The sequence below is a fragment of the Eschrichtius robustus genome, chromosome 5, assembly GCF_028021215.1.
Source record: "Eschrichtius robustus isolate mEscRob2 chromosome 5, mEscRob2.pri, whole genome shotgun sequence".
NCBI classification, from domain to species: Eukaryota; Metazoa; Chordata; class Mammalia; order Artiodactyla; family Eschrichtiidae; genus Eschrichtius; species Eschrichtius robustus.
In genome coordinates this window covers 82,478,083-82,500,056 of record NC_090828.1, presented here as the reverse complement: position 1 = coordinate 82,500,056, position 21,974 = coordinate 82,478,083, and the positions used below count along the sequence as shown (strand labels likewise).

Here is a 21,974-nt window from a genome sequence, read left to right as displayed (position 1 = left end):
TAGCATTTTTTAGCAATAAAGTTTTTTAATTAAGGTATGTACACCGTTTTTTAGACATAATGCTATTGCACAATTAATAGACAACAGTAGAGGGTAAACATAACTTTTATATGCACTGGGAAACCAAAAAATTTGTGTGAGTTGCTTTTTGAGAATAATATTTGCTTTATTGCAGTGGTCTGGAACTGAACCTGCAATATCTCCGAGGTATGCCTGTACCCTCTCTCCTCACTTCTGTTCAAGTGCTAATCTTTCAAGACCTAATTCATTTACTAGCTTTTCCTGACTACTCCAGTCAGGACTTTGAATTCCTGTAATACTTACTCAATGCTTATTATACAACAGGTTGTATTTTTAATATTTGTTTGACTAAGTCTTACACATAAACTTTTTAAGAGTTCAACATGCAGAGAAGCAAGAAAAAGGACATTTCGGGCAATGGACCCGGTGTGTACAAAGGCACAGGATTATGAAGTAGCACAGAGTATCCCAGTAAATGCTAGGTTGTTTACTATAGCTGGAATGTAGAATATATACTGGGAATGTGAGAAAAGTAGGAATCAAACCATGAAAGAATATATAACTCATGCTACGAAATGTACATCCCACCTGCCCCAGCCCCTACCATAATTAATGGGAATTCATCAAAGAAATCAAATAGGAAAGATTTATTGTATTAGTTTTAATCAACTTTGATGTAATTTCTCTAGGTCTTAATATTCTTCATTTTCTTAGCTCTTATTTTTATTTTATATACCAGTAAAATTATCATATTTTTATGCAGTCTTTTTTCTTAATCTAGTATATATCCTCCATATACTTAATGTGTATACACATATATACATGGACACATATAGAGAGAGGAATTGTTCATTGCTTTAAAAGATGGGATTACACACACACACACACACACACACACACACGCACCTTGCATTTCTCACTCTATAGTGCTTTGTAGAAATAGCTCTAATTTATTTTTTTAATGACTGCAATATTGTGTAGTATGGAGGTACCAAAATTTTTTTAACTATTCCCCTATTTGTAGACATTCATCTTGTTTCCAGTTTCTTTATATTTTTTAAGGAGATGTAGCTAAATCAAACCTTATGTTTATCTGACTAAATTTCACTGTAGCCTATGATTAACCCACCATAAACTATTAAATAATCCATGTAGGTTTGGGTATATAAGGTGAAGTAAACTTATATTGATAATTTCTTATTATGATACTGTCTCATATCCTCTGTTTGCTACCAAATTGGTGGATATTTAGGAGTTGTTCCCAGTAGTAATATAACATCATAATGCATGAAATAACCCAGTTGATGACTCAAATTTTAAGTTAAAGTATAGTGATACCTTATATATTAAAAATAGGGAAATTACAATAATATTTTCCAAACTGAGATGTTAACAGGAATTTTATGGCAAAAATGTTCCATGGTCAAATTATTTGGGAAAACATACTGAATTGAACTGGGTTCTGCAAATGTTTGCATTTCTCTAAGAGTGTATTATTCCATGAAATGCCATTTGGTAAGGAGTGCTCTACATTATTCTAAAATAATATAGACATCTGAATTGTGTTCAGACATATGAATAGATTTTCAAAGGCCATTTTTTGTGGCACCATTTTGATAGACCTGTACTGTTGGTCCCCCGGTAGTACAGGTCTGGGAAAGATGACCCACTCAGATTGCTGCTAATTTGTCTAAGTGTTATTCCCAGTACCCCTCCCTATAGTTAATACATCTATCGATCAATCAAAAAAGCTTGGCATTCCAGTGATACTGGATTATGAATATTTTAAAGCATACCCAGTACCTTCTTTACCTTCATAGTTTTTCAAACTTTTCCTGTTCCATCTGCCCATAATCCTCTCTCTCTTGTTATGTTTCTGTGTATTAAGATCTCAGTTTTCTTTAAATGCTCCCTTGTTTTTGAAGCTTTCTCCAGTGGGAATTAAAACCATTCCTTTTCTGATTTTCTCATACCACTTTGCCTTTCTTTCAGTAATTTAACTTCCTGCCTTATGATTCACACAGTTGTTTTCATGTACATTACAGTAGATGTTGTGCCATGACCTCTAGTTCATGTGGAGGAGCCCATAGACCAGCTGAGGGAGCAGATATATAAATAAGTTTATACAATGTGATGTGATATGTATTTATAATGGTACGCAATGCTAGTGGTAAAAGGAATGACATGAGAAACTATGGACTAAAACGTTTGAATGTAAATTAGCTTATATAACTAAGATTTTAGCTTTATTTAGAATGTTTAAGTCTAGAACTGAAGTAGAATGTTGTACTGGTTATTGTACGTAACTTTCTCTTCCACTTAGCTTATAATTGCTCTGAACACCTGGCCTGTATATTACTTATTTTGCTGTTTTCTATTGTACCTAGCACTCCTGTAGATATATAGAATACATTCAATAAATGTTAAATTGAATTAATTTTTAGAAGCTGCTGTTTTAAAAAAATTTATTCTCACAATCTGAAATTTGATATTTTATGTCTGCATATTCAGACTGCTATTTTATTCTTAATTTAAGACATAGTTATAGGGAAGGCGACAAACAACATTTTAAAATATTATTTTTTGACTCTCAGAAGCACTTTTGGAAACTGTAGGCTTACTCCATGGATACTGCCTTTGCACAAAATATTTATGGAATTGCTTTTGTTCCTTAACATACTATTTTGCATGCACATACTAGTTTCATCTGAATTCTTAAACCAACTAAATGTCATGTCAAACTAAGCTTAGTGGGTCAAAAGTTATGTATGCCTTTTGGGGTCAGAAACAACAAGGGATCTTGTGTGGTACAAAAGTTAACTGTAGAGTCAATTACAAAAGAGAAATTCCAGAAATATTTTTCACAATTCTGGCATTTCTGGGCTTGGTTTACAGCCTCTGAAGATAACCATTTTGAAGGACAAAACTGACTTAAAGTTTATTTATTAAAATACCACATTCTTCATAATCCAGTTTATTAAGAAGAGTTGTTGGTTTTGTTGGACTGGAATTTAAGCATTTTATTATGTTTCCTGACTAATTATCTGTCTAATACTATTTTTAATTGGTATTAAACTTTTACCAGTGACCCTGATATTATAACTTGTTTTTAATTAAAGAATAGCATTCTTATCTCATCATTTTCTTTCTTTAAAAAATGCCATTACAGCCCAGTTTTTTTTTTCCATTTTGTATTGGATATTTTCCATCATGAAAAAAATGTATACATTCATGCTCATGATTTTCTCATTATTATATTCATTGTTATCATTAGGTATTGATAATGGAAGATGAGACCAAAGGCATCCTTATTACCTGGTTATCTCATCCTTTACCTAAAGGAGCATAATCTAGAGATAAGACCTAGGAGATATCAGATGAAGCAAATACTGTAAAGCAGCATTTATTTCAATTGCACTTATTTCGTTTCTGAGAAATGAAACAGGAGTTGAGCTAAAGTTTACTTTTGCTTTAGCCAGAAAGAAAAGAATTGTCAGATTAATCCTGTAGACAGGAAGAGATGGATCTATTTAAGAAAACAAATGCCTTTTTATAGCCTTTGAGGTCATTTGGCATATCATTTATTTCTAGTTTTTATTCTGACTTCAGAGTATTTTATTTTATACATTTATAAAATCAGCTTTTTAGGGACTAGGTACCATTTTTCAATTTCTCTTTAATTCGTGTTTTACTTATAAATAATAAAATAATTGTACTACTCTAGACTTTACTAATTAAGTCTGATAAAATTCACTTGTAAGTAATTAGTACAGAATACATATTTTCAAAAGGATTCAAATAGGTTTATGGAGCATACAACTTTAAATATCAAAGGGTAAAATAGAGATTTGGGGTGTACTAGCCTAACCTTTTAAATTTGGTAGATAAGGAAGCCGTCTGAGCTGCTGTCACATGCATGACCTGGAATAATTTGGACAATTGTGCATTCTTATATTTTTTATGCAAAATATATATTCACAAATACTATCCATCATGTCCAGATTTTTAATAAGGTACTTTATTTTTGTGAAAATAAGTTATAACTATTACAAGGATAGTATACTTTGTGAAGAAATTGGGCTTATATTATTACAATTTTTAACAATTAACATTTGCATACTCTTACGTTTATCCAAGATTTTTATATTTATTATCTCAGTTGATCTTAGAAACAGTAGAGATAATACTTACATGGTTGGTAGGAGTTAAGATTCATTTAACTGAAGAACACTCGCCCTCTCTGCCCTCCCCTCCCCCCGCCCCTCCCTCCCCACTCCACACACACAAGCTTAGGCTAAAAGGAGATATTGTGGTTTATAGGATAGAATGGTCTCCAGAAAGACTAATCTGAGGCTCCCAGTTCTTATCCCCTGAATTGGCTTCATTGTCAGCTCCACTCTTGGTGTCACTGACAGTTTTGAGTGTCAGTGGTCCTGATCTGATTAAGTATCCATCCTTGGAAACCTCACTGTGGACAGAGGGATGGGGGCTATGCTGACTGGCTTTGGCAGTTAGGCCCACCTCTAAAGCTGTCGAACGGGTGAGTTGTCAAAAGGAAAATTGGTATACAGTTAGCAGAAGTAGCAGAAAAGCATGGTGGAGAGGCAAACTTCAAGTATCCACTCCAGCAGGTATTATCATCTCCACTTTACAGATGAGAAAATGGATAGTCAGAGAGGCTAAATGACCTACCCAAACTTAGGTCCTCTGGTTACAAATCCTGCTCCAGGCTGCCTTAAAGGAAAAGGAAAGTAAGAATGGATAAGACAAAAGAGGTGGTTCCAGATATTTATTTCTAGTTTGTGTTTTGAAGTGAACCAGGCAATATTGATTTTAGGGTGATGGTTAGGGTTAGAGTTGTTGAACAAGACATTTGTGGGAAATAAAATGTCGTAAGGTCTGTGCAAGGGAGTAGGAGGAGGTACAGTAGACATGATCCTTAACGTCCAGAGTTAAGATTTTGGGATTAAAATTAAAATAGCTAGCATTTATTAACCATTCCTTATGCCTCAGGCACTGTGCTAAACACTCTTCCTATAATATATGTTAACACTCACAACATTCCTATGAAATGAGGATTTTACAGATAAGGAAGCACAAACAAAAAGAGATTTAATATCTTGTCCAAGACTGTATAACTAGAAAGGGTTAGAGTCAAGATTTGAACCCAGGAGGTCTAGAACCCACCACAGGGCCTGTTTTTGTTTTTCATTGTTACCAGTTAAAGTAGCAATGTTTAGTTACCTGCCATGTGCTGGCTGCCATAGCAGATATTTGTCTGGTGTAACACCTGTTTTCTAGAAACTTACCCTTTAAGGTTGGACAATACAGCAGTTCATACGCAGCCACATTTAAGAATTTAAATTTGAATTGCTAAGTTCCTACAGATCATTGTTAATGTTAATTTTATACTGTTTTGTTCTATATTTATCAAAGTTACACATGCACATTGTTTAAAAAATCAAGTAGTCCTACAAGACTTATTTTTAAAAGAAATTAGCAGTTTCCTGTTCGATACCTCTTTTCACCATTTTTCCAATTACCAGAAGCAATCACTTTTGGTTCTTTTTAGGTGTTTCTTTTAGTATTTATGAAGAAGAATATCTCTAAATAAATGATTATATTTCTACTTCTTGATTTTTTTTCAGCTTCACATTTAATCCATTAATTTCCCACTGCTCATGTTTAAGGTGATAAGAAAGGGGGATATCTAGGTAATACATAATTGGGGCTTGATGACTGTGGATTCCATAGATCTGACTATGCTGTTTTGTTCAGGAACTCCCAGTGTCAATTTATTGAGAACCTTCTTTTTAATCCAGTTAGATTCTCCAAAGAAGAGTCTTTCACTCTCCTACCTAGAGGTTATAAGATGCGCTACTAGTTTATTTTACAAACTAAGTAGAAGAGGACTTGGGATCTCATATTCAAAGTATAAAATTTCATTCAGTTCTGTTTTCAGTAGAGTACTCTGCTGACCAGAATTCTCCAAATTTCCCAGTTTGGGAACCTTCTGTTTTACCACTCCAAAGAATAAACATTGTCTTCTGCTAGGATGATAGAGGGAGGGGTACTTGTCCAGTTGCAGATGGTAGAGAGGGAATGCAAGAGACTAATTCTTAAACAGACTTCCAACCAGCCTTGCTCTTATTTCTACCTTTAACCTACTTCCATAAGTCTGGGTGCTACCAGTTACTAAGTTTCTTGGAAACTGTAATGCAAATAAAATTTTTTCCTGGCTTTACCTCCTACTGGTTTAAGATTTAGTTTGTTTGGATTTGCCAAGTCAGTTAGCTGTAGTCCTTCTGCCGTCTAGTTTCCAAATTTTGGTACTGTCATTCATCTCTCATTCTCTTTTTCTTTCTTGTTTCATGCTTTTTAATGAAATATTTAATATTATACTGTATTTTAATGTGGTTTTGAAAGGGGATGGAATTAAGTATATGTTCAATCTACCATCTTTAACCAGAAATCAACATTATTATCTACTGAGTAGTTTTTTCTTTCTAACATGTGTTAGATTTGAGATAAATACCTTTTTTAAAAAATATCTTTTTTAAAAAGACAATTTCTATTTTAAGAAAATGGGAAATTACCATATCCAATCCCTATACTCAGTCTCAGAGTAAGATTTGAAGAGATTGCTGTTTATGTATCATATATTTTATATTGAATGCTTTTATTATGACACAGGCCTGCTTTCTTCACAGTGTGTGGGGATGTTTAGTACTCCATTGCCCTGGGAACAATAACCAAGAGCCATATATTACAGAGCTCAATATATTAGAGTCAGGACATGGACAAGATTATCAAAATTTCCAAATCAAAAACTGGGCAACATTGTTTAACCTTTAGAGGAAGTAATTGTTTGTTTCATTATCTTAATACATAATATATATTATATATATATATATATACATATAATTATATACATAATATATGTATACAATGATTTTTGGTTATTAAAGACAATATCGTGTGTACATTTCATTATTTCACTTAATACAGTATAACATAATTTTTGATTGTCACACTATGTTTTATGAATAAAGGTTCAGAGACTCAGAGAAGTTAAGTTACTTCCCCAGATTCTTACAGCTAGTGGGTGACAGAGGTAGAATTTGAACTGAGGATTCACTTACTTCAAAGCTAATACTATTTGGAAGTGGGCATGTATAATAAAATCTGGAATTATGGGACCACAGTGAAGTTCCCCAGAACTTGGAGGGAAGTCACAGAAAGGTTGCTATCAAAAACTGTAACCAGCAGAAACTAACACAACATTGTAAAGCAATTATACTCCAATAAAGATATAAAAAAAAATTGTAACCAGAAAATCACACCATTTATTCTTTGTACGTTTTCACACAACCATTTCATTGAATCCTTATAACAGCCTTATGAGCTATGTAGATTTAAATTTTATTAAGTGTGTAAAATACTGTTTGCCTATGTGTGAAACAGAATTAACTCACAAACCTCTTCTCCTGGTCCCCCCACCCCATCACTTCCATAGATAAAGGAAAACTTAATCTTACCAACTGGTAGCAATTTGGTCACTTCTGAGTTAAAATTGAGTCATTTTAGGCTTTAAACTAAGATTCTTCTTCTTATCCTCTCCTTCCCTTCTGCTCTTCCCCAAGTTCCTGGGGAGACTCGTATCATCCTGATATCAGCGGATAAGCATGGGCTTCCACATTCTTCTCTCTGCTTGCTGGTCTCTGCTGAGTTACTCAGGGCCCTTGGCATTTGGGCACCATGTGCCGTCATCCACTGAGATGTGTTTCCTCTTGCTGGGCCTCTGGACTTCATATACTTAGTCTACTGCTGCGGTTCTTGCTGTGGTCTCCAGTTGTGAGGACCAGGTGCTCTTCACCCTGTTTCCTCAAACCCCAGTCTGCTTAATGCCTGCCAGATCAGTCTTAGCCACTTTTGCACCCCTCTCATGGCAAAGGCTTCAGGAACTTTTCAGATGTTCTGCCACAATGCACTGGTACTCTCTGAATCCAAAGATGTCTTCAGACAAATCCTCCCAGCTACCTTTCTCAGTTGCCATCTTCAGTACTCTACATTCAGATACCTCAATGCTCTTTTTTGTCTGGTGGCCAGTATTTTTTTTCCTTTCCATGGGAAAACACCTGTTGTGTCCTCTTGAGTTCTTATCTACTCTATAGTTTTTACAGTATAAGCTTTATGAAAATAATATATAATAATGCAGCTCTCTATGTACTGAAGTCATCAATTGACAAAACATATTACATAAGGAAATCAAGGTATAGAACAGAGTGTATAACCTGCTCCATTTCTGTAAATACATGTATAGATATGGCAATGCATTAAACATTTCTGGAAGAATACATGAGCGGTAGCAGGGATTGCCTCTGGGGAGGGAAAATAGATGTCTGGGGGACAAGACTGGATGGGAAATTTTTCACTGCCTTTTTATATCTCTCAAATTCTATATCATGCAAATAACCTATTCAAAAATAAATAAAAGATAATTATAAAACATTTATAATTTGGCTTCTTCAGTCCTGCCGAGCTCCAGATCATCTGACGCTCAGCCACAGACAGAAAGTAGCTCTTTTGGCAAAGCTATCTTTTTTTCCCTTCTCTGCTTCCTGATGTGCCACTCTTTCTTGTAGAACTTTATTGAAGGCTGCATGAAGCAGCAGCCTGCTCCAACATTCTGAATTTTTCCCCTTCATTAGAAGGGAAAACACTTCAGTAGGAAGATGGCCTGAGTCCCAAATATATCAGATGGTGGTTTAGCCACTTTGCTGACTTGCCAGACTAAGATAGAGGGGCCCGCACTACCCTTCACCTGACCTCTTTGGCCAGGCCAAGACTGTATTTTAGGGTCTGTTACTTGCAAGAATTTTTATTATCTGCAGGCCTATCACGCTGAATAGATGTTTAATTAACTATGATGCATATAAACGCATGAATGAATAATTTTTATTTACAGGAATAATCCACCTAATTTTAAATGTATTAACTAATAAGGATTTTAAAAGTCTGTATTTTAAATTTCCCAACTGTTAAGTAATTATAGCTGCCTTTTTTTCCCCTGATTCCAAGATCCAGTTCAGGATCGTGCATTGTATTCAGTTGTCATATCCATTTAATCTCCTTTAAACTTAAAAAAAAGAAAAATTCCCAGACTTTTTGTGTCATGTTGTTGACATGTTTTAAAAGTCTGGGCAAATTGTTTGCAAGATGTCCCTTAATTTAGATTTTTCTGATTTTTGTTTTTGATTATTAGATTGAGATTAAACATTCTTGGCAAGAATATTCCATTGGTGATGCTTTCTCAAGGTATCATATCAAGTGTAAGAGGAGATTAGTAACAAAGTAGAAAAGCACACTACTATGGTTTGATGGAAGGTCCAGTTTGAGTTTTTCAATTCTACTTGCTTTATCTTTACACTGAACAGGTAATTGCTAAGTGGTTTGTACTTAAATAGACCTGGTAGCAGGAAATAGTATTATACCCAGTCCATCTGCTATCATTTTGGAACAACAAAAAGTTGCCTTTTTAAATTTATCTGTTCTTGTGAGTTTGTAGCAGTTTGGGGAGCTCTGATAAAATCAAGTTTCTGATTTGCAAAGCTGAGGGCCAGGTGGTAATAATATCCATTCATAGCACTGAAGTGAGAATTACTTGAGATGTTAACAGAAGTAAAATATCACTGAAAGTAATATGCTCTGTGAAGAGTCTCTATTAATATAATCAACCCCACTCAGGTATTTATCTTTAAAAACCACATATATGGCATACACTATTGTTATTGTATCTGACACTGTTGTACTTTATGAATATAATCTTTATAATAACCCTTCTACTTGGGTACTGTTATTATCCCTATTTACAGATGAGGAAACTAAGGCACAGAGAGGATAAGTAATGTTCCCAAGGTCATATAACAAATAAGTGGTAATGGGGGACTTCCCTGGTGGTCCAGTGGTTAAGACTCCACGCTTCCAATGCAGAGGGCCTGGCTTCAATCCCTGGTCAGGGAACTAGATCCCGCATGCATGCCGCAACTAAGAAGCCCACATGGCACAACAAAGATCCCTCATGCCGCAACTAAGACCCGATACAGTCAAAAGGAAATAAATAAAATGGTTAAAATGGTAAATTAAAAAAAAAAAATAGGACTTCCCTCGTGGCACAGCGGTTAAGAATCCGCCTGCCAATTCAGGGCACACGGCTTTGATCCCTGGTCCGTGAAGATCCCACATGCCGCAGAGCAACTAAGCCCATGCACCACAACTACTGAGCCTGCGCTCTAGAGCCCACGAACCACAACTACTGAGCCCGCTTTCCACAACTACTGAAGCCTGCACGCCTAGAGCCCATGCTCTGCAACAAGAGAAGCCACCACAATGAGAAGCCCACGTACTGCAATGAAGAGTAGCTCCCACGCACCGCAACTAGAGAAAGCTTGCGCACAGCAACAGAAACCCAATGCAGCCATAAATAAATAAATTTATTTTTTAAAAAAAGTGGTAATATTTCCAGCTGTTTTTCTCTGAGACCCCACTTGAAAACAGGCAGCAGCCTGTATAGCTCCACTGTGTACTTAAGGATAATTTTCATTCAGCCTGTCCTTTAAATAAATGTGTGTGTCTATGTTATTTCTGTTACAGAGAGAAGAGGTACTCCTTTATAGGGACTCGTAAAGGCATAGAGCATCTAGAGATTTACCGCCTCCATTACGCTGCTGGGTCTCACAGCACATGTTATGTTTTTATCAGTTTCTCTCCAGAAGGTAGGAGTTGTTTTCTCTCCATGAATTCTTCATATAATTATAGTTTTCTTGTCTGTGAACTTAATATTTATTGAATATGAAAAACATCTGACATCTATAGATTAAAATGCCAATTGGGAGATTGGGATTGACATATATACACTAATATGTATAAAATGGATAACTAATAACCTGCTGTATAAAAAAATAAATAAAATTCTAAAATTCAAAAAATAAATAAAAATAAATAAAATGCCAGACTTCTCAAAATAGTTAAGACATACAAACACCTCTAAAGAATATTTCTATTATAAAATTAATACATGTTCATTGTAAAAAAAAAAAAAGACAATACAGAAAAGTATAGTAATCTTACCACCTTGAGATAAGTACTTTTTATATGTTGTCATATGTCTTTCTGAATTTATTGATATATGTCTATATGATGCATAATAATACATATATAATTATTCATTATATATTATTATATACTTATGTACATATATTATGACTAGAAATAATAGAATATAAATGCTCCTTGGCTTAGAATGCTTCTTTTTAAACTTTTTTAAATTTAATTTAATTTTATATTGGAGTGTAGTTGATTTACAATGTTGTGTTCATTTCAGGTGCACAGCAAAGTGATTCAGTTACACATATACCTATATCCATTCTTTTTCAGATTCTTTTCCCATATAGGTTATCACAGAATATTGAGTAGACTTCCTTGTGCTATACAGTAGATCCTTGTTGATTGTCTATTTTATTTATAGTACTATGTATATATCAATCCCAATCTCCCAATTAATCCCTCCCTGCCACTTTCCCCCTTGGTAACCATAAGTTTGTTTTCTACATCTGTAACTCTGTTTCTATTTTGTAAATAAGTTCATTTGTATCATTTTTTTAGATTCCATATATAAGCGATATTATACGATACTTGTCCTTCTCTGTCTGACCTACTTCACTCAGTATGACAATCTCTGGGTCCATCCATGTTGCTGCAAATGGCATTATTTTGTTCTTTTTTATGGCTGAGTAATATTCCATTGTATATATGTACCACATCTTCTTTATTCATTCCTCTGTCGATGGACATTTAGGTTGCTTCCATGTCTTGGCTATTGTAAATAGAGCGGCAATGAACATTGGGGTGCATGTGTCTTTTCAAATTATGGTTTTGTCCAGATATATGCCGAGGAGTGCGATTGCTGGATTGTATGGTACTTCTATTTTTAGTTTTTTAAGGAACCTCCATACTGTTCTCTGTAGTGGTTGTACCAATTTACATTCCCACCAACAGTGTAGGAGGGTTCCCTTTTCTCTACACCCTCTCCAGCATTTATTGTTTGTAGATTTTTTGATGATGGCCATTTTGCCCAGTGTGAGGTGATAACTCATTGTAGTTTTGATTTGCTTTTCTCTAATAATTAGTGATGTTGAGCATCTTTTCATGTGTTTCTTGGCCATCTGTATGTCTTCTTTGGAGAAATGTCTATTTAGATCTTCTGCCCATTTTTTGATTGGGTTGTTTGTTTGTTTTTAAATATTAATTTATTTATTTTGGCTGTGTTGGGTCTTCGTTTCTGTGCGAGGGCTTTCTCTAGTTGCGGCAAGTGGAGGCCACTCCTCATCGCGATGCACGGGCCTCTCACTGTCGCGGCCTCTCCCGTTGCGGAGCACAGGCTCCAGACGCGCAGGCTCAGTAATTGTGGCTCACGGGCCCAGCCGCTCCGCGGCATGTGGGATCTTCCCAGACCAGGGCTCGAACCCGTGTTCCCTTCATTGGCAGGCAGATTCTCAACCACTGCGCCACCAGGGAAGCCCTGTTTGTTTTTTTGTTATTGAGCTGCATGAGCTGTTTATATATATTGGAGATTAATCCCTCCCTGGTCACTTCATTTGCAAATATTTTCTCCCATTCTGTGGGTTGTATTTTCATTTTGTTTATGGTTTCCTTTGCTGTGAAAAAGCTTTTAAGTTTCATTAGGTCCCATTTGTTTATTTTTGTTTTTGTTTTCATTACTCTAGGAGGTGGGTCAGAAAAGATCTTTCTGCAATTTATGTCAGAGAATGTTCTGCCTATGTTTTCCTCTAAGAGTTTTATACTTTCCCACCTTACATTTAGGTCTTTAATCCATTTTGAGTTTATTTTGTGTACAATGTTAAGGAGTGTTCTAATTTTATTCTTTTACATGTAACTGTCCAGTTTTCCCCACACTACTTATTGAAGAGACTGTCTTTTCTCCATTGTATATTCTTGCCTCCTTTGTCATAGATTAGTTGACGATAGTTGTGTGGGTTTACCTCTGGACTTTCTATCCTGTTTTATTGATCTATATTTCTGTTTTTGTGCCATTACCATATGGTTTTGATTACTGTAGCTTTGTAGAATAGTCTGAAGTCAGGGAGCCTGATTCCTCCAGCTCTGTTTTTCTTTCTCAGTATGCTTTGGCTATTCAGGGTCTTCTGTGTTGTAAAATTGTAAAAATTTTTTGTTCTAGTTCTGTGAAAAATGCCATTATTAGTTTGATAGGGATTCCATTAAATCTGTAGATTGCCTTGGGTAGTATAGTCATTTTGATAATATTGATTCTTCCAATCCAAGAACATGGTATATCTCTCCATTTTTTTGTGTCATCTTTGATTTCTTTCATCAGTATCTTATAGTTTTCAGAGTACAGGTCTTTTGCCTCCTTAAGTAGGTTTATTCCTAGGTATTTTATTCTTTTTGATGCGATGGTAAATGGGATTGTTTCCTTAATTTCTCTTTCTGAACTTTCATTGTTAGTGTGTAGGACTACAAGGGATTTCTGTGTATTAATTATGTATCCTGCAACTTTACCAAACTCATTGATGAGCTCTAGTAGTTTTCTGATAGCATCTTTAGGATTTTCTATGTATAATATCATGTCATCTGTAAACAGTTTCAGTTTTACTTCTTCTTTTCCAATTTGGATTCCTTTTATTTCTTTTTCTTCTCTGATTGCTGTGGCTAGGACTTACAAAACTATGTTGAACAAAAGTGGCTAGAGTGGACATCCTTGTCTTGTTCCTGATCTTTGAGAAAATGCTTTCAGTTTTTCACCATTGAGAATAATGTTTGCTGTGGGTGTGTTGTATATGGCCTTTATTATGTTGAGGTATGTTACCTCCATGTCCACTGTCTGGAGAGTTTTTATCATAAATAGGTGTTGAGTTTTGTGAAAAGCTTTTTCTGCATCTATTGAGATGATCATATGGTTTTTTTTCTTCAGTTTGTTAATGTGGTGTATAAATTGATTGATTTGTGTATGTTTAAGAATCCTTGCGTCCCTGGGATATATTCCACTTGATCATGGTGTGTGATCTTTTTAATGTGTTGTTGGATTCGGTTTGCTAGTCTTTTGTTGAGGATTTTTGTGTCTACATTCATCAGTGATATTGGCCTGTAATTTTCTTTGTTTATGATATCTTTGTCTGGTTTTGGTATCAGGATGATGGTGGCCTCATACAATGAGTTTGGGAGTGTTTGTTCCTCTGCAATTTTTTGGAAGAGTTTGAGAAGGATCGGTGTTAGCTCTTCTCTAAATGTTTGATAGAATTCACCTGTGAAGCCATCTGGTCCTGGCCTTTTGTTTGTTGGAAGATTTTTAATCACAGTTTCAATTTCATTACTTGTGATTGGTCTGTTCATATTGTCTATTTCTTCCTGGTTCAGTCTTGGAAAGTTGTACCTTTCTCAGAGTTTGTCCATTTCTTCTAGGTTGTCCATGTTATTGGCATATAGTTGCTTATAGTAGTCTCTTTTGATGCTTTGTATTTCTGTGGTGTCAGTTGTAACTTCTCCTTCTTCATTTCTAATTTTATTGATTTGAGTCCTCTCCCTTTTTTTGCTGATGAGTCTGATGTAAGATTTATCAATTTTGTTTATCTTCTCAAAGAACCAGCTTTTAGTTTTATTGATCTTTGCCATTGTTTTCTTCATCTGTATTTCATTTATTTCTGGTCTGATCTTTATGATTTCTTTCATTCTACTAACTTTGGGTTTTGTTTGTTCTTCTTTCTCTAGTTGCTTTAGGTGTATTGTTAGGTTGTTTATTTGAGATTTTTCTTGTTTCCTGAGGTAAGATTGTATTGTTATAAACCTCCCTTTTAGAACTGCTTTTGCTGCGTCCCATAGGTTTTGGATCATTGTGTCTTCATTGTTGTTTGCCTCTAGGTATTTTTTTATTTCTTCTTTAATTTCTTCAGTGATCCATTGGTTGTTTAGTAACATTGTTTAGCCTCCATGTGTTTGTGTTTTTTACAGTTTTTTTCCTATAATTGATTTCTAATCTCATCACGTTGTGGTCAGAAAAGATGCTTGATATGATTTCAATTTTCTTAAATTTACTGAGGCTTGATTTGTGGACCAAGATGTGAACTCTCCTGGAGAATGTTCCATGCGCGCTTGAGAAGAAAGTGTATTCTGCTGCTTTTGGATGGAATGTCCTATAAATATCAATTAAGTCTCTCTCGTCTAATGTGTCATTTAAGGCTTGTGTTTCCTTATTGATCTTCTATGTGGATGATCTGTCCATTGGGTAATTGGGGTGTTAAAGTCCCCCACTATTATTGTGTTACTGTCAGTTTCTCGTTTTATGGCTGTTAGCATTTGCCTTATACATTGAGGTGCTCCTATGTTAGGTGCATATATATTTACAATTATGTCTTCTTCTTGGATTGGTCCCTTCATCATTATGTAGTGTCCTTCCTTGTGTCTTGTAACAGTCTTTATTTTAAAGTCTATTTTGTCTGATTAAAAAGCTGCTACTCCAGCTTTCTTTTGGTTTCTATTAGTATGGAATACCTTTTTCTATCCCCTCATTTTCAGTCTGTATGTGTCCCTAGAGCTGAAGTGGGTCTCTTGTAGACAGCGTATACATGGGTCTTGTTTTTGTATCCATTCAGCCAGTCTTTTTCTTTTGGTTGGAGCATTTAATCCATTTACATTTAAGGTGATTATTGATATGTATGTTCCTATTGAAATTTTCTTAATTGTTTTGGATTTGTTTTTGTAGGTCTTTCTTCTTCCCTTTCTGTTTTGCTCTCTTCTCTTGTGATTTGATAACTATATTTGGTGTTGTGTTTGGGTTGCTTTTTCTTTTTCCGTGTGTATGTATTGTAATTTTTTGGTTTGCTGTTCCCATGAGGTTTTGATATAGCAGTCTATATGTGTACAAGGTTGTTTTATGTTGCTGGTCTCTTTCCCACCTAGGGAAGTTCCTTTAACATTTGTTGTAAAGCTGGTTGTTTTTGTTTTATGTACTTTCTTTTTGCCATATAAAGTTAGCATTTTTATGAGGTTAAATCTATCATCTTCCTCATGGGTTCTGGCTTTGGTGTCTGCTGGTACATTGGCTTTTTTTTTGAACTGTGTATATTACGGACGGTTTTAAACACAGAGTATTTGGCAGAATAGTATAATGAACCCCCATGTACCTCAGTCTGGCTTCGGTAATTAAGAACTCACAGCTAATCTTGTTTCACTTATATCGTCTGTATTATTTTGAAGCAAATTCAGATATTAAATCATTAAATACTTCAGTATGCACACTGACTTTAAAGGTATTTTTAACTAACCTGTATTTTACATCTGCCATAATTTGTCTTGCTGGAATCACTGACTTTCACTACAAGATACTTATAATGTTAAACCAAACGTCAGCATTAGTTAAGATTATTGTTACATAATTTAGGATTTTAAAATAGCCTCTATGAGAATTTAATTATACTAAATACTTACGTTACTCCTCTCTCATTGATTAAATATACATATCTGTATGATATCCATATAACTTTTTTGTTACTAAAGTTATATCTTAATAAAAAGCTTCAGCTTCCTTTTCTACTAAAGTTATGCCTCATTAGAATCTATAACTCTTCTTATACCATGATATAAATTTTATTTTCCTGTCCTCATAAGGCACTATCCTAAATTGTGAATTATGTTACTGTATTAAAAAGACTTTCCAAGCCTTTTGAGTAGAACTTTGTATATGCCTCTCCAGAAACATAACAGGGTTTGTTGTTTTTTTTTAATCCTTGGATTAGTTAGAATTTCATTTGTTATATGTGGTTAATATCTGATTAGTTTTTGAGCTATGAGTTCAGAAGAAAGCAATACCATCTTAGGGTCTTCTTTGGGGTTTGATACTGAATGTAAAAGTTCATCATAAGAAGTTAAGAAAGTATCTCATGATTACTAATGCCAGAAAGAGACAGAATACCATTAGACATGATTCTTATTCAAAGAAGAAGGATAAAAAAACCAGAGTTAGTCTCAACTGGAAATAAGATTGTCAATACATATCAAACGCAGAGAAGGAAAATAAATCTGAACCTTCGTCACAGCTAAGTAATATCATGTAAGTTTTTATAGTTAAGAGAGTCCTTTGGGTTAATATTGCCAGATTATTTCATTTTATAAATGAGAAAACGGAAGAGCAGAGAGCTTAACTGACGCTTATCCAAAGTCACAAGAATGTTTTTTTATCCAGTTTTCTCGGAAGATATTTAAGAAGTATTATAAATAAAAGGTTCTAAAAAGTTATCATTATTAGCAACAATAACAATTATTCAGTGCTTACTATGTAGCAGTCAATCTACTAAATACTTTGAATTATTTATCTCATTTAATCCTTACAGTGTGCTTTGAGGTAAAATCTTTTATTATCCCCTTTTATAGAGGTAAGGAATCTGACTCTAACCCAGGCAGTCCGAGACACATAGCCCTCACTCTTTAAAGTATTTGTTTTTATTTATTTATTTATTTATTTATGGCTGTGTTGGGTCCTCGTTTCTGTGCGAGGGCTTTCTCCAGTTGTGGCAAGCTGGGGCCACTCCTCATCGCGGTGCGCGGGCCTCTCACTATCGCGGCCTCTCTCGTTGCAGAGCGCAGGCTCAGTAATTGTGGCTCACGGGCCCAGCTGCTCCGTGGCATGTGGGATCCTCCCAGACCAGGGCCCGAACCCGCGTCCCCCACACTGGCAGGCAGACTCCCAACCACTGCGCCACCAGGGAAGCCCAGCCCTCACTCTTAATTGCTGTTATTCAGAGAAGAGACTCTTAAATGTTATAATCAGTAAGAAATTGTATTTCTCTATCAACTAAAGTAGACAGAGTTACTGGAAGAACAGAGAGAGGATTCCAGCAGTCAATCCTAGAGATAAAGCAGGAATGGAAAGTTTTGGCAAGATAGATGGCAAGAAATTACATGCTAAGGAAAAAAAATGTGAAAGGTCTAATTAAAGAAATTTGTGGCATGATTTGACTCTAGATTATTCCCTTATTTTCAGGGAATAATGCATCCCTCAATTCATTTTTGCGTTTATAAAAATTATTTTGGTTTTCAAATAAAAAGATGGCTTATCTTTTTCATAAATTAATGAGGAAAGCAACACTCAAAACATGTTGACTGTTGCTCTAGGTTTTAATGTTTGCTGCAGTTCATGTCTAAAGGTGCACATGAATTAAACAAAAAAATGAAATCATGAAAGAAGAATTTTTTTAAATGAATTTGCAAGTTTAGTTCTAAATAGCAATCACAGTCTTAGCTTGAGGCTTTTCTGGGTGATTGTGAATAATGATTAGGCGAGATTACAGACCCCAGGCAAAGCCCGAGGACATTAATCCTCCTAGACAGTCATTTATCCTCAAAATAAATGGTCCTTAGTTTGTGGGGTATTGTTTGAAATACCAGAAGGAATCAAGACTTGAGTCTGTCATTTTATCCCAAGGGTCATCTCAGGAGTCTGAAGCTTAAATGTTAAGATAAATGTTTACCAAAATGAAAACCGTTGGCAGGCTTTTCATTTAATGTTGCTTTATTTTATTTTTACTGCTTTGGGGGTATGTATTTTTATTTACCCTCAGATGGAATTATGTATAAAAAATTGTAACCCCAAGAAAGTAATATCACTATTGAAAATTGTGTTCAACTGTGTAGAGCATCTATTCAGGGGAAATGGGTAAGTTTTTTTAAAAAAGATAATAAATTCCACCTCTCATTTTTATTAGATTTTCATGGAAATTTATGTTTGAGAGAATTCTGATTTACTACTCTTTGCTAAAAACATTCTTCTAGCCCGATGTTATCGTGTAAAATTATGAACTGGTTAGTGTGGCTATTTTGAAAGCCCTGAGGTTTTGAATTCATGGATAATTATGTATTTTCAGTTACCAAAATCTCCATTTCCTTCCACCCTTATAGCTCTTTGCTCTAACTCTTCTCTAAAAACTTTGTGACTTAAGTTCTTAAAATGACTCCACCCTCTTTTAAAACATATTTACATAATAGATAGTAAGAGGGAGGAAATTAACAAACTTAAACATTTACTTAACTCACCCAATGTATGGAATAATAATGATGATAATACTAATAAAAAGGGTAGTGTTCTCGTAATCATCTAATAACATGAAGAAGGGTAACGAGGCTTTATATAGGGTTTACTATATGCCAGTCACTATTCTAATTCACATTCTAACTCAAAACTCCATTATTATCCCCATTTTTAAATGAGGAAACTGAGTCAATAAGAGATTAAATAGTAAGTAGTAAATTTGGGATCAGAAACCTGAACCAGGGCTTGAGGGAGCCACAGTAGAAAATTCTCAGTCCTACATGGTCTCACATCAATACATATAAGGCTTTGTACTGGGAACATAGTGGTAAATGAGGTAGGCACAGTTCCTGATTTCATTAAACAGAAAATTACACAATTTATTTCATTTCCACATTATAAGGTAATGCAAGAACATATGTAGGGACCTCATATAGTCTGGGAAAATCAGGCAAAGGATCTCCGAAGAAGGGGCTTTTTGGCTGAGATCTGAGGGATGAGTAGGATCCACAAGGTCAGGTGGAAATGGGGAGTAGGATAGGCAGGGGCCACACCGTGACTTTTATGGGCCCTAGGCACTTTTGCCTTCATGGGCCCCTTCCTCCATAAGAATATTAAAAATCGTATTTTGTGATTATACTGGTATGAAGACAAATATGTTAATATTATATACTAAAACATTTTCTTTCAACGAAAAGTGGTTTTTTTCCTTATTTTAATAGAAACTAAAACATTTTCATGGACTCCTAAAAGTATTTTGGGCCCAAGGCAATTGTGCCCGCTGTGCCTAATGGATAAGTCAGCCTGGAGGTGAATATTGGGCCAAACATTTCAGATGGAAGGAACAGCATAGGGACTCGCTTGCTCAGGAAACTGAAAGGGGGCCAACGTGGTCAGAGCAGAGAGTGCAGGGGAGGGAGGCATGAAGTGAGGCTGGTGAGGCAGGCAGGGCCCTGTAGGCAGTGTTATTTATCCTAAGAGTTTCCAAAGGGGGTGTGTGTGTGTGTGTGTGTGTGTGTGTGTGTGTAGGTAGGTGGGTGTGCTTAAGTCAAATTAATATATGCACATGGTTAAAATCAATAGTTCTTTGGTTCCCCTTTTCCCACTGATGCCTCACTTCTCTTTCCACTTTTCCTTCTGATATTTATCTTCATTTATCCAGGTAAAAGTAATTTGCTTCCACCTCAGATTTTTTAATTTATCACTTTTAGGCATCATATAGTAACGCGCACACACATACACACACACACAAATAAAGGAGGCATTATAAATTCACTCACTTACCCTACCCCACCCCTACCTTTTCTCTATCATTCTTCATTTGGTTTTATCTCTATTTTTGGTTTCTCTGTTGTAACTGTGGATACGACAGTATACCTTTATAATACCTTTATTTCTTATCCCATTAACTATAGGTGCTGCTTTGGGATTGTCCCCTCTAGCAGATGAGGATAAGTGTGTCCACATTCTCCGTGGTTCTGTTCTCAGTTCTTTCATTTTTGTATTTCTAAAATTGATGCCATTTACATCTATTTTATAACCATAATTAAGCATTTATATATTATTGTGTGAATAGTGCCTCTGCATTTTCTGTTCCCACCACCTGGAACATCCATTCACCCACAGGACCACATTGATTGATCCTGCCCTTCCTTAAGTTCTTGACCCAAGTGGCAGCTGCTCAGTAGGGCTGTTCCTGACCATCTTATCGGAAATAGCAACTCCCCTACCTAGGATTCTTGCTTTACTGTCTGTTGTATTTTTCGCTGTAGCACTTATTGTTAATACAAATCATATATTGTATTTCACTTATTGTATTTCACTTATTGTACTTTTTCACTTAATTTTTAAAATTATTGTCAATCTCCCCATCCTTGACTACAGCTTCAAGGAGACAAGGATTATCTACTTTAATTTCTTTGATTTTTTTGGTTTACTATTTTCCCCCTCACTTTTATAATCTCAGTGGCTAAAATAGTGCCAGATACAGAATCATTTGAATTAATGATTAATTATAGTCCCAAGTAGTCTTCTTTGGTTATATGCCCTTACTTGGGCCATTTTTCAGTTTTCTTAAAATTTCTAATTGCCTGTTCTTGTTTTTCTTGCATTGTTTTCTTTGTCATATTCCTAATTCTTTCCAACTCTTCATTATGTGAAACATTCTGGACATCTCTTTTTGTTTTTGTTGTTTTCCCTGGGAACTGCTCTTCTAGGTCCTTACATCCTTTGGCTGCACAACTGTCATCCTAAGGCTTCCCTTTCCTCCTCTTCTCAACCCACATTTTTTCTCTTTTTCGTTGTACATCCTCCTTTAAGGAAGCATATCCCTTAGCAACTTTCTAAGAAAGATTATATGGATGATAAATTTTTTAAACTTTCACATGTTTGAATGTTCTTTATTTTATTCTCACTAGAAGTGTATCCAGGTTCTAACATCAGAAGGTGCAAGCATGGGAGAAGGGCCTGACTGGGGGAAAAGGGAGAAGCGGGGTTTGTGCATCAGTATTGGAGAGGGAGAAAAAGCATTAGAAGGTGCCACGTTCGACTACTTGCTCTACCTGAGACACAGCCTAAAAACTGACATTTTGTACCACTTCTACAACTGACTGTTTTTATAATAGTCTTAACAATCACTGTGTTAAAAATTGTAGAAAGAGTACCGCCTTTGAAGAATGTGCTGAGGATGAGCAGTTGCTGCCTATCTAACTGCTTGCCATCTGAATTGTAGGTTGTCTGGGATTCTAGGGTACAAATCATTTTCCCACTGAACTTGGATGGTGATGCTCCACAATCTTTTTTTTTTTTTTTTTAGAAATTCACGTTCTTTTTATTT

General features: G+C 35.3%; 1 protein-coding gene across 11 annotated transcripts in view; it reads left to right on the top strand.

Annotated features, from left to right (window-relative positions):
• Positions 1-21,974, top strand: part of MBD5 (methyl-CpG binding domain protein 5) — a 410,838-nt gene that overhangs the window by 254,791 nt on the left and 134,073 nt on the right. For 10 of the 11 annotated variants that reach the window (XM_068545149.1, XM_068545154.1, XM_068545152.1 and 7 more), the window contains one exon: positions 10,675-10,796. The exons of the other annotated variant lie outside the window; for it this stretch is intronic. The gene's annotated coding sequence lies outside the window, so the exon portion shown is untranslated. The remainder of the gene's footprint in view (positions 1-10,674; positions 10,797-21,974) is intronic. 11 annotated transcript variants of the gene reach the window in all.